The following is an 11,045-nucleotide window of genomic DNA, read 5'->3' as shown; positions in this document are numbered from 1 at the left end:
ACCTTATGAGCCCTGCAATCTCCCACTCTGGCTTCTTTTTCTTACTACTGAGTCACCGCAAATGAAATGTCAAGTGGTGTGGTCTTCAATGGCTCTTCAGCTGGACCTTGCTCCAACTCTAAGCCCTAAAATTAGAAGGCATCTGTGAATCAAGAATCTCCTGCACAGAATTCCTAGCACTGCAGCATTATCTCGATATAGAAGGTTGTAACCAATCCTATGGTTTGCCGAAAGTTTTGATCAATTAAGCTAAATAGCAACAATTTCTTGAATTTTTCTGGTATCTAATGAAATCTTTCACTAATTTTTGAATTAGATTCAGGATTTCCCCTATTTTTATATTCCAAATGGGAATCTACTGATGATGTGTGTGACTTGGGGGCAGGCAGTAGGGGGTGAGTAAGTCACCAAATAACATTCAAGTGTCAATTAAGATTTTTGTGAGTGACATGCACAAAGTTGGTTGCTTGCTTCTTTGGTTGTGTGTGTGTGTGTGTGTGTGTGTGTGTGTGTGTGTAACATGCAAAATGAAGAAAGTGGGGTAGAAGGAAGGGAAAAAAAGGAATAATTTCATCAGGGAGGCATAACCTGGTAATGATAACTAAACTTCATTACTAAACATGCGGTCTCAAAATTAAGGAAGGGTAATGATGATCCAGAATTTCAAATGCGGGAGCCATAAGAGTGAAAACACCATTAACGAGAAAAGAAAAATAAAGGAAAAAGTTTTTGGGGGCATGAAAGGAGTCATGAACAAATGTGTTGGTTTCAACACCTCTTAGAGAGGTGGGATCAGTTCAAGAAGTGGTTACATTTAGGGCTGCAGTGATGGTTATTAACTTCCCGAGTTGAGGAGATCTCTGACCTAAATGTGGTGAGGGGGAATCAGAGAAGAGCTGAGTCTTGGAGTTTGGAGAGGAAAGGAGAACCACTGAAGAATTTTTATTAAAAAAGGAATAGCCAGAGGAGGAGAAGCAGCAGTGAGGTACATCCTTGTGGAAGTCAGAAGCAGAGAGAAGTTCACAAAGGAATATATCATGTAATGAATTGAATATTGCAGAAGCTAAAAAAAAAAAAAAAAAAAATGTTTTCTAGGAAATTGTCTTGAATTTGAGATTGAAAGGTTTTATAACAAATGTCACGACAATCCAAATAATCATACAAATAAGTAATGGTAGAAACATTTCTCAAAATCCATTATTCAACATTGCTGAAAATGGGAGAATAGACAGACTATACATTTTAGTAAGACAGCCTTGGAGAAATACAAGAACTTTAGCTAATGAAAAATATGCAAATGCTCCCCATTACATTTTAGTGTTAAGTGAATATACATATGTCACACAAATATACTCTGCAAATTTAGAACCAGTTTGCAATTTGTTCCTGATAGTAATATAGAAAAATTAATCCTAATGTAATACCTAAAACTCCAGGGACAAGGATTGGCTGTCCTGTCTAGTTTTCTATTGAAGTATAAGTACTCTTAATTTTGTGCACTTCTGACTTGTGAAATTCATTTATGTAAAATAAGCTTCATAATTATAACAATATTCCCAGTAATACAGACAGAATACATGGATATCAACTTAGGCAGAACTATCTGCTATTCCCTCTCAACTCAATATTATGCTTCTCAACACAAACTACTCAATGCATTAAAAATAACATTAAAATAACCAGTGACATCTAACTGAAGATAAGGCTCAGGGACTCCTATCTTAGAAATTTTTCCCAAAGCCCCCAAACTCGCTCAAACAAGCTGTCTGTTTCTTTCTTAATCTCTCTCCCATTGCACCCTTAGCCCCCATTCCAAAAAAATGGGGAAGATTATTGTCCACACAACAAAAGAAATTATAATTTTATATTATAAAGGAAATTAGGCAGCATTAAGCCTGTGAGTAGAGGAGGCCATTCAGATTTAAAACTGGTACATAGTTGAGCTTTTATATGAACTCTTCAATAAATACAAGAGAACTGGGGTGACAGGCAGCTTGATTCACTAGATTTTTTATATAGTCTGGGAGCAGTGACAATACTGCACCATAATACTTACAAAGTAACCCTAATGAAGAATATCAATCTGATAGAAAACTCCTACAATTATATCATATTTGGCTATGGTTATATCCAAACATAGTTTCAAACAAAATTTCTAAAATTGAAGGGCTATTTCCATATTGGAAAATGGATGTCTGCCTAGTAAAATTCATTTCAGCAACATTTATAACAACCACCACTGCAAATTTGTGTTTCTAACATCCCACTGTAAATAATTGGCATACTTTTTTACTTTGATCAGGTGCACTCAAAAGTTCTTTGCTAATTTTCTACTCCACAGGGAATTTTAAGTTTTCATTTATATGCTACACACATAAAGGCAGCTGTAATGTCTGACTCACCATAAAAAACAGAGCTAAACCATTTTTAAAATGAAAAATCAAGATGTCACCAGTAGGCAACTAGAAATAATAAATGTAGTTTATAAAACATGATTCTATTTTATTTTATTTACATTAAATCTGTGGAAGGGAATATCTGAGGAAAGAATTTGTTATTTAAGTATTTTTTCTCTCAAATCTATGACTTACACATTGCATTTCCTCTAAAATTTTTAAGAATTCAAGCCAGTATCATAAACATTATGTATTATTTAATTATACAAAAAAAATGATTCATAAAATATTCTGCTTCTTAGAAAATACTCCAGGTATTTTACAAGGAACAATATACTTAGAGTACTAAAAATATACACAACTGCAGAAGCAATTAAAATCAGTAATAAAAATCAAACATAAAACCAGTGTACCATGCCAAAGGCCTTTTGAAATAAAAGAGCTTTAAACCTATAGAACATAAAAGAAGGCTAATTCAATGGTTGTCCCCAGTTGAAAAAATAAAAAATAAAAAAGGACATTCCATAGCCCAAGGCTGGCAGACAAATTCTTGTGCTTGGGCTTGTAAGTTTTAGATTGAAAATTTATCTTGCCCTGAAAGTTCACCAGTTCTTTAACATTTCACTTTTTTTCCAAAAAGCTTTGCTTAGAGAATAGCATCACCAAAGAGACCTTAACTATGAGGATCAATTATAAGAATAAAGTTTACCGCTTTTCTATCACCATGTTGGCCTTTTAAGTTTACGCAGAAAAGATAAAATAGCTATTCACTGTTTGTACTTCTAACATCAGTTAAGCTCCTTGAGAATGTAAACGTCTGGGCATTTGTGGATAAAGTGAAAAGTAGAAGGTAGATTTGAGCAAAACATCCTTCTTTCTAGGAAAGAAAGAAAGGCTTGTCTAGGAAAGAAAGAAAACCTTGTCAATATATATGACTTTCTGACACTGTAGGAAATTCATTTATTTGTTAAAAAACAAACCAAAATAACTAATCTAAATTAGTTTGTCAAATTTTTTAAATACTGCTTGAAAGTAAAGTGGACAGAGCTCCTACTTTATAACCTTTATTAAAAAATTAAAACTGCCAGTTTCTTTATATAAATGGTCAAATGATACTCTAGAACTCTGATCTCAGCATGAATTCATTGGATGAGCTATAAAATTCTTACTTCTCTATAATAATGAACTACATGTCATCATGACTTAATATGGCCTGGCATATGCTTGGGATATGAAAAATGGAAGACAGACACTTTTGTCACCTACAGTATATGTTCCAGTGAATTTCAAGCAGACGTATCTTGTTGAATATATTTTTAGTTTTTCTGGTGTCAGTGTATTTGAAGAAAAAAAAAAACTTCACATTTTTTTCCTCCCTAATCAGAGGAAGCTTTGTAAAATTCACAAGAATGAAAGAGAAAAAATGTTCATAGATAGAAAAAAAAAGTTTTTCTTTTCCTTCTGCATTAGAAGTTGAAAAAGATAAAGAAGTTAGAAAAAAATAAACGCAGCAAACCGGTTTACCTGAAAAAGAACTTTAAACCCGGAAGAAAACTCTTGCCTGCCAATTTCTTCTTTTGTCTTTGACAACACCCTGAGCAGAAGCAGACTGTTTGTCCAGATGACTCCTGAAGTTCGAAATTTGAAAAAGGTAATTCTGGAGAATAGTAGTGGGAAGGGGTCAGAAATTCCAATGATTCAATTAAGGAATTATCGAAGACCAATTTGCCCCTCAGTATGCAGAGCAAGGCATAGACTTCCTACCACTTACTTCACGAAGTGCTCTTCTGGACAAAACCAGGAGAGTACTTCATAAAATAATGGGAGGCCCAAGGAGAATCCAAGATTATGCTATTAGTAACCAAACATAAAAGTTTAGCTTTCAAGATGTATTCAGCCTACCCTTTATACCCTCAAATGACACATCCACACACTTATCCAAGACCGTGGTCAACTCTTTTATTCCAGGGAGATGCAGTGTGTTAACACAGTTGCACAATCCATGCCAAGCAGCTTTATTACTAAGTATAATTCTTCATTAAAAAATAAGAATGAGTAGCAAAAAAGGAACAGTGAAGAAAAATCAAGAAGAGAAAATTAAATACCATAGAAAGAACAAGCAGAGCGGTTCCCAGAAAAAAGGTATATGGCTGGGGAACTATAAAAACAAAAAGCTCTTATCGATACAGAAAATCTCTCCACAAAGTTAGAAGGAAAATAGTTTTACTGTTAAATAAGCAGAAAATCAGAATATAATCCACTAAGAGATTGGAAAGACAGAAATAAATTACATCCTTTAATATGCCAAAGATATAACCCACATGTTCTCAAGATAAATAATAAGTCCTCAAGTAATGGAACGTGACAGCACTATTTGTCATATCTAGTTCATCATAGATTTACCTGGTATTTGGAGGGCTATCTGTGTTTCCTAACAAACACTGGGAGAAGATGTGGAAAGGAGAAGAAAGTTTAGTCTAACTTCTCTGTCACAGTGAGGAGATACTGGATTTTATCCTAATTGTTGGATGAAGAAACAGCTGTATGGGAAAAGTACTTGGTGTTTTTAGGGTAACTGCCAGAAGTCTGAATGCAATGGGTTAAAAATAATTACTCATGAGAAGTAGAACTGGGGTTTAGAAAGAGAAAGGAAGGGAAATTTTCACATTAGTTTCATGTTTTATTGTTTATCATATAAATCTCTCCTTTAGTTCAAGCAATGCTCTTTGTCTCACAAATGGTCATACCTGGAATCACCTCTGTGGATTTACTTTTCCTGTTGTAAAACTGTAGTTGATTTTATTATCCAATATGATATTCACTATACAGAGACCTTTCAGATATATTCCTGTTTGAATGCAGTGTCATAAAAATATCTTTGTCTCTGCAGATAAATAGTGTCTTTTCTTTTGTCAGAAATAAAAACGGAGGCCTTTAGCTGCCAGGAAACTTAAAAGTTGAAGGCATTGCTCATCTGTAGTTATCAATTCGCCTAGGTGTCTAAGCTGTTAGATCATCTTTATCTTGTTTTTATTCCTGTTGACAAATTAAGCATTTTGCTTCCTCAGATGCTTGAATTTGTGGAAATTTTACTGATGCTAAATATATCAAAAAGATATTCACTCCACTACTGTAACAGATGTTTGCGCCATTCACAGTTGTGCCACGTTTTCCCCCATACATTTTAAGTTGCTTGATTATCCCAATTATCTGTAATATATTATATCCCCCATCCCTATCAGAGTGCTGTGTATATAGCAGGTTCCCAATAAATGTTTCCATGTTGGACTGACTTAATCACGGTTACCACAGCTTTTCAATTTATCGCCAGCAGTAAAATGTTTCCCCAAGTTACATATAAACAAAAGGAAAGTGTTTTACCTCTTAGCTACTTTTATATGTGCTAATAAAACTCTTCTAAAGGAAACAAAGCAAATATAAAAGACTAACTTGTGATTCACAAACACAGAAATATTGTAGTCATCATTCACTGGATCACTTTAAATGCACTTTTGACTTTTAGAAGTAAATATGTAATATGGACAATGAAAAAAATCCTTCTGAACTAATCCATTGCAAATGATCCCCAGTAGTAATATGTATATTTCTCCACATATCCCTGCATTTAACAAATATCTGAACCTAAGTAGGAATGGAGTGGGACCCAAGCTCTGATATACTTTTGAGAAAAATCAATTCCTACATCTTTAGAGTTCAATCTGCTAAAACACTCAGCTGCCTCACCACTGGAAGTTTGCATTGAAAGGTCGTTGAGCTATAATGTTTTCTGGTTGTGTAACTGTCACAGAAGACTTTGAAAAACAACATTGTACTACTAATTCAAAGTGAAGCACCTGTTTCCCTATCACTTATCACCCCCAGGCTTTAGTTTTCTCAGAGGCAGAGAAACCAATGTTCCCTACACAGGCTGAAGAGGTGATTCTACCAACAAAGCTGTTTCTTTGCAGAAGCACAAGGAAGTGTTGTGTCTATAGTGTGTTATGGATGCCATAGGCTGACATACCTGTCTTCAAATTTTTCTCCCATGGGGTTGAAACAAACAGAGAAACATTCCACTATACAGTTAGTCCTTTAGGTCATAGCATCAGCAGCAAATGGCTGAAGTTAGCATAATATAGCTTACGTGAAACAGCACAAACATTGGCAGACATTGACATAAACACATGTATTAGAAAAGACTTCAAGTAGAGATTAAAAATAAGAAGGACAAGGGCATTTCCCTGGACTACAGATGTCAGGATAATTAAAATAGAGATTAAAAATAAGTAGAGATTAAAAATAAGAAGGACAGGGGCATTTCCCTGGACTGTAGAGTTCAGGATAATCCTGAGAGTAAAGAGGGAAGCCTCAGGGATGGTGCAGAATGAAGGACCTACAAGGCACACCGAGAAGCAGGAAACACTGGAGAGGGAGTAGAACTAAGAAGGGATGGGAAAGGTCAATACTTAAACATTATAGCTTTTTCTGTGGCCTCCCATGCACATTAAGATAGAAAATGGTAAAGGTGATAAAAAAGCACAGTGCACTTTGATTCAAATATGCAAATTATTCAAGAGAGGAAGATAAATCACATCTTCCTCTCTGTAAACAGTAATCATTTACTTTTCCATGTTGAAATACCACTTTACCATAGCAAGCCAACCTTCTGAGAGGAAATGGTGATGCAGAATGATCAATTCTGGGTAAAATCCTTAAGAAAATAACATCCGAAACTGGCTGTCCAAAAAGAACACTTAATTATGAGTACAATTATGAGCAATGATGCTCAAAGCTCGCTACGTGTTAGAATCACCTGGGAGCTTTTAAATAATAATCATCCTGGAGACTCAACCCCCTGCCAGAGATTCTGATTTAACTCAGCCAAGATGGGACCCAGGCATCAACATTTTTAAGGCTCCCCAAGTGATTCTAATGTGTAGCTAGAGTTGCAAACTACAGTTAAAGCCACAATGTAAATTTCAGGGTTTCAAAAGGTTCGGAAGCTGCCACTCCAGGTTTCTGCATGCACAGAATTTGTTTCTGATTTTTTTTTCACCACAAAACTGTTGAAGTTGCCATCGTTATATAAATCAGACCATTTACAGTGCTACTCAAAATACCCCTCTCGTTTTGCAGCGGACCTGTGTCTAATCAATTTCAAGTATGTAACAGAACAAGTTAGAGGGACAAATAATTGAATTCTAAATACCACACTTGTTGCAATCTCATGGGTTTATTAAGGCCATTCACCACAAAGGACAACCCCTTTTTTTAAAATTGTTAGTTTTTTGCTTTTGCTTTTGTTTTGTTTTTTTGTTTTTGTTTTTGAGATGAAGTTTCATTCTTGTTGCTCAGGCTGGAGTGCAATGGCATGATCTTGGCTCACTACAACCTCTACCTCCCAGGTTCAAGTGAGTCTCCTGCCTCAGCCTCCCAAATAGCTGGGATTACAGGGGTGCACCATCATGTCCGGCTAATTTTGTATTTTTAGTAGAGATGGGGTTTCACCATATTGGCCAGGCTGGTCTCGAACTCCTGACCTCAAGTGATTCACCTGCCTTGACCTCCCAAAGTGCTGGGATTATAGGCATGAGCCACCGCACCTGGCCCAATTCTTAGCTTTTCAAATATCAGTGACTGGTTGGTTGTGTGGAGGGATGGAAGAAGTGACCAGGAGGCATGAGAAAGAGTTAAATTGCAAAGGAGCATGAGAGAAGCTTTTGAGAGCAGCACTGTTCGTTATTTTGACAGTGGTAATGGTATCGGGGCCCAGAAAACAATACCCCAAAGCATAGCACCCTGGCATGCTAAGTACTTTGAATTAAGACTAGAAGACCTCAGAAGCAAGATATATGACCTTCTCCTGCCCTCTTGTCTCCTGCCTCATTCGCCCCCGAGCTGAGCCTCAGAAACCAGAATTCTTCTTCCCCATAGCAGATCATAGAAACTAGAACCCTTCTTCCCCAAAGAAAGTCATAAAACCTAAAACGGTCACTCTCTTCCTTCTCCCATATTTCTCTCTTGAAGACCTTCATAGACTCACAGCCAAGAGGAAGAAATGCCACACACACAGACCAAAAAGAATCTGGACAGGCCTTGCTGGGTCTCCCCACTCAGTCTACTACTATTAGATCCTACTTCTTCTGTCCAATCCCATTTCTACATGGCTGTAAAACCCAAGTATAAAAATAGTGTTCCCTGGGGCTTTGGGTCTTCATTTCTGGAGACTCCTCTGTCATGTAAAACTTTGAATAAACAAATTTGTTATGCTTTACTCTTGTTAATCTATCTTTTGACGGCGGAACGGGGAGGCGGAGCGGGAGGCGGAATTGGGGAGGCGACAACAACGATGAAGACAACACTAGTGAGTTGAGGGAACTGCTTGCGGGAGCAGACTCTCCAGGGACTTCCCGGGCCATCAGCTGGCAGGGCAGATCACAGGGGATGACCCGTTCTAATGAGCTCAAGCTGACCTAGCCACCAGAGGATGTCATCTCCTCGGAGAAGTTCAGCCCCAACACCTCCCAGTTCCTGCTTGTCTTCTCCTGGGACACGTCAGTACTCCCCTATAATGTGCGGGACACGTGCTCAGGTAATGGCTCCCGCTCTCAGGTCCATGTGCTCAGATACCAACACACTGGTGCCGTCCTGGACTGAGCCTTCTACAATCCAGCGCAGGCCTGGAGAGGAGGACTAGATCATCAATTGAAAATGCATGATTTGAACACTGATCAAGAAAATATTGTTGGGACCCATGATGTCCCCATCAGATGTGTCGAATACTGTCCAGAAGTGAATGTGGTGGTTACTGGAAGTTGGGATCAGACAGTTAAATTGTGGGATCCCAGAAATCGTGGTAACGCCAGGACCTTCTCTCAGCCTAAAAAGGCATATACCTTCTCAGTGTCTGGAGACCGGCTGACTGTGAGAACACTGGGCCTCAGAGTGTTGGTGTGGGGCTTATGGAACATGGGTTATGTGCAGCAGAGCAGGGAGTCCAGCCTGAAATACCAGACTTGCTGCATACAAGCATCTCCAAACAAGCAGGGTTATGTATTAAGCTCTATTGAAGGCAGAGTGGCAGTTGAATACTTGGCCCAAGCCCTGAGGTACAGAGGAAATATGCCTTCAAATGTCACAGACTAAAAGAAAATAATATTGAGCAGGTTTACCCAGTTAATGCCATTTCTTTCCAGAATATCCGTAATACATTTGCCATAGGTGGTTCTGATGGCTTTGTAAATACTTGGAATCCATTTAACAAAAAGCAATTGTGCCAGTTGCATCGGTACGCCATGAGCATCACATCACTTGCCTTCAGCAATGATAGGACTATGCTTGCAATAGCATCATCATATATTATAAAATGGATGACACGGAACATCCTGAAGATGGTATCTTCATTCACCCAGTGACAGATGCAGAAACGAAACCCAAGTGCACTTAATCATCACCTGAAGGTGGTTTCTCTATGGAAAGCTTTGTTTGCTTCCTACAAATACATGCCTATTCCTTAAGGGATGTGTTATAGTGACTGCAGAGTTCTCTGTTTTCTGTCTCGCAAGAAACTTGTCTACGTACCTTAATACTTTGTTTAGGATGAGGAGTCTTTGTGTCCTTGTACAGTACTCTGAAGAATTCCCTCTTCTATCCCCTAGCAAGCCCAGTTGCTGTATATGAACAGTTTGAGCTCTTTTTGTAATATAATCTAAACCTTATTTCTGTGCTAATAAATCAGATTCAGAACCCTTAGGAAAAAAAAAAAAGTAAATTTGAGACAGAAAGTGAGAAAACCAGGAGGACGGAGGCCACCCAGTTTACACTAGGAAGTTCTGGGCACTGGAGGACGGCAGGGTGAAGACGTTGTGATGGAAAAGGTACACAAATAATAGCTGTGGTCATTAGATAACTATATGCCATAAATTGCATTATATGCAAACTAATCCTTACTGGTTTTAGTGGCATTGCTAAAACATTTGTTCTTTAAAAATACTTACAAAAGTAGCCCTTAAATAATCAATGACCTGTGACTGTGCAGGAACACTGTTCACTTATTAATATTCTCTAAATGCATTATTCTCCTTAAATATAGAAAGCAGAAGATAGAATTATTGTCACTTTGATAATAGGTTCTGTTAAATTTCATATGCACATAGTCAAGCCGGGAAGTACCAAGGTACATAGGCTTAAAATTCCTACATAAATATTAGAGTAAGAAAACCCCACATAATAAAGAATTTCTAAGTGAGTCAATCCCCACTGAATCTATGTTAAAAACAGTATGAACAGAACATGTTTAAAATGAAAAAAAAAATCATATAACTGGTAGTTTTCAATTAATACTCTAAAACACTGAGTTTCTGTTACCATTGCCCTCTAATTTTTTTTTAAGATCCACAAATTTGTTAAAAATATATTTCAAGGTCACATTTCAGACCATATTGAAATATTAAAGCATTACTATTGTAAAAATAGTAACATTTTATTAGAAGTGCCAGGAAGCTGAATTTGTTTCATTTTTTCATTAGTAGTCAAAAACACCTTCTATGTTAAACTAGAGGATCATCTATCATTACAGGGTATCTATGGTTCACCCTGGAAATGTCCACTAGGACTACCTGGTATAAAAGAATATTCATTAATAATCAT

At 37.1% G+C, this 11,045-nt stretch overlaps 1 pseudogene; it reads left to right on the top strand.

The window, feature by feature from the left end:
- The first annotated feature begins 8,840 nt into the window (after positions 1 to 8,840).
- Positions 8,841 to 9,843, top strand: LOC112621492 (annotated as a pseudogene).
- The last annotated feature ends 1,202 nt before the right edge of the window (positions 9,844 to 11,045 follow it).

This window comes from Theropithecus gelada, chromosome 3, assembly GCF_003255815.1.
Source record: "Theropithecus gelada isolate Dixy chromosome 3, Tgel_1.0, whole genome shotgun sequence".
In the NCBI taxonomy this organism is placed as follows: domain Eukaryota; kingdom Metazoa; phylum Chordata; class Mammalia; order Primates; family Cercopithecidae; genus Theropithecus; species Theropithecus gelada.
The sequence above is the reverse complement of the archived record's forward strand: the minus strand, read 5'-3'. Positions and strand labels throughout refer to the sequence as shown.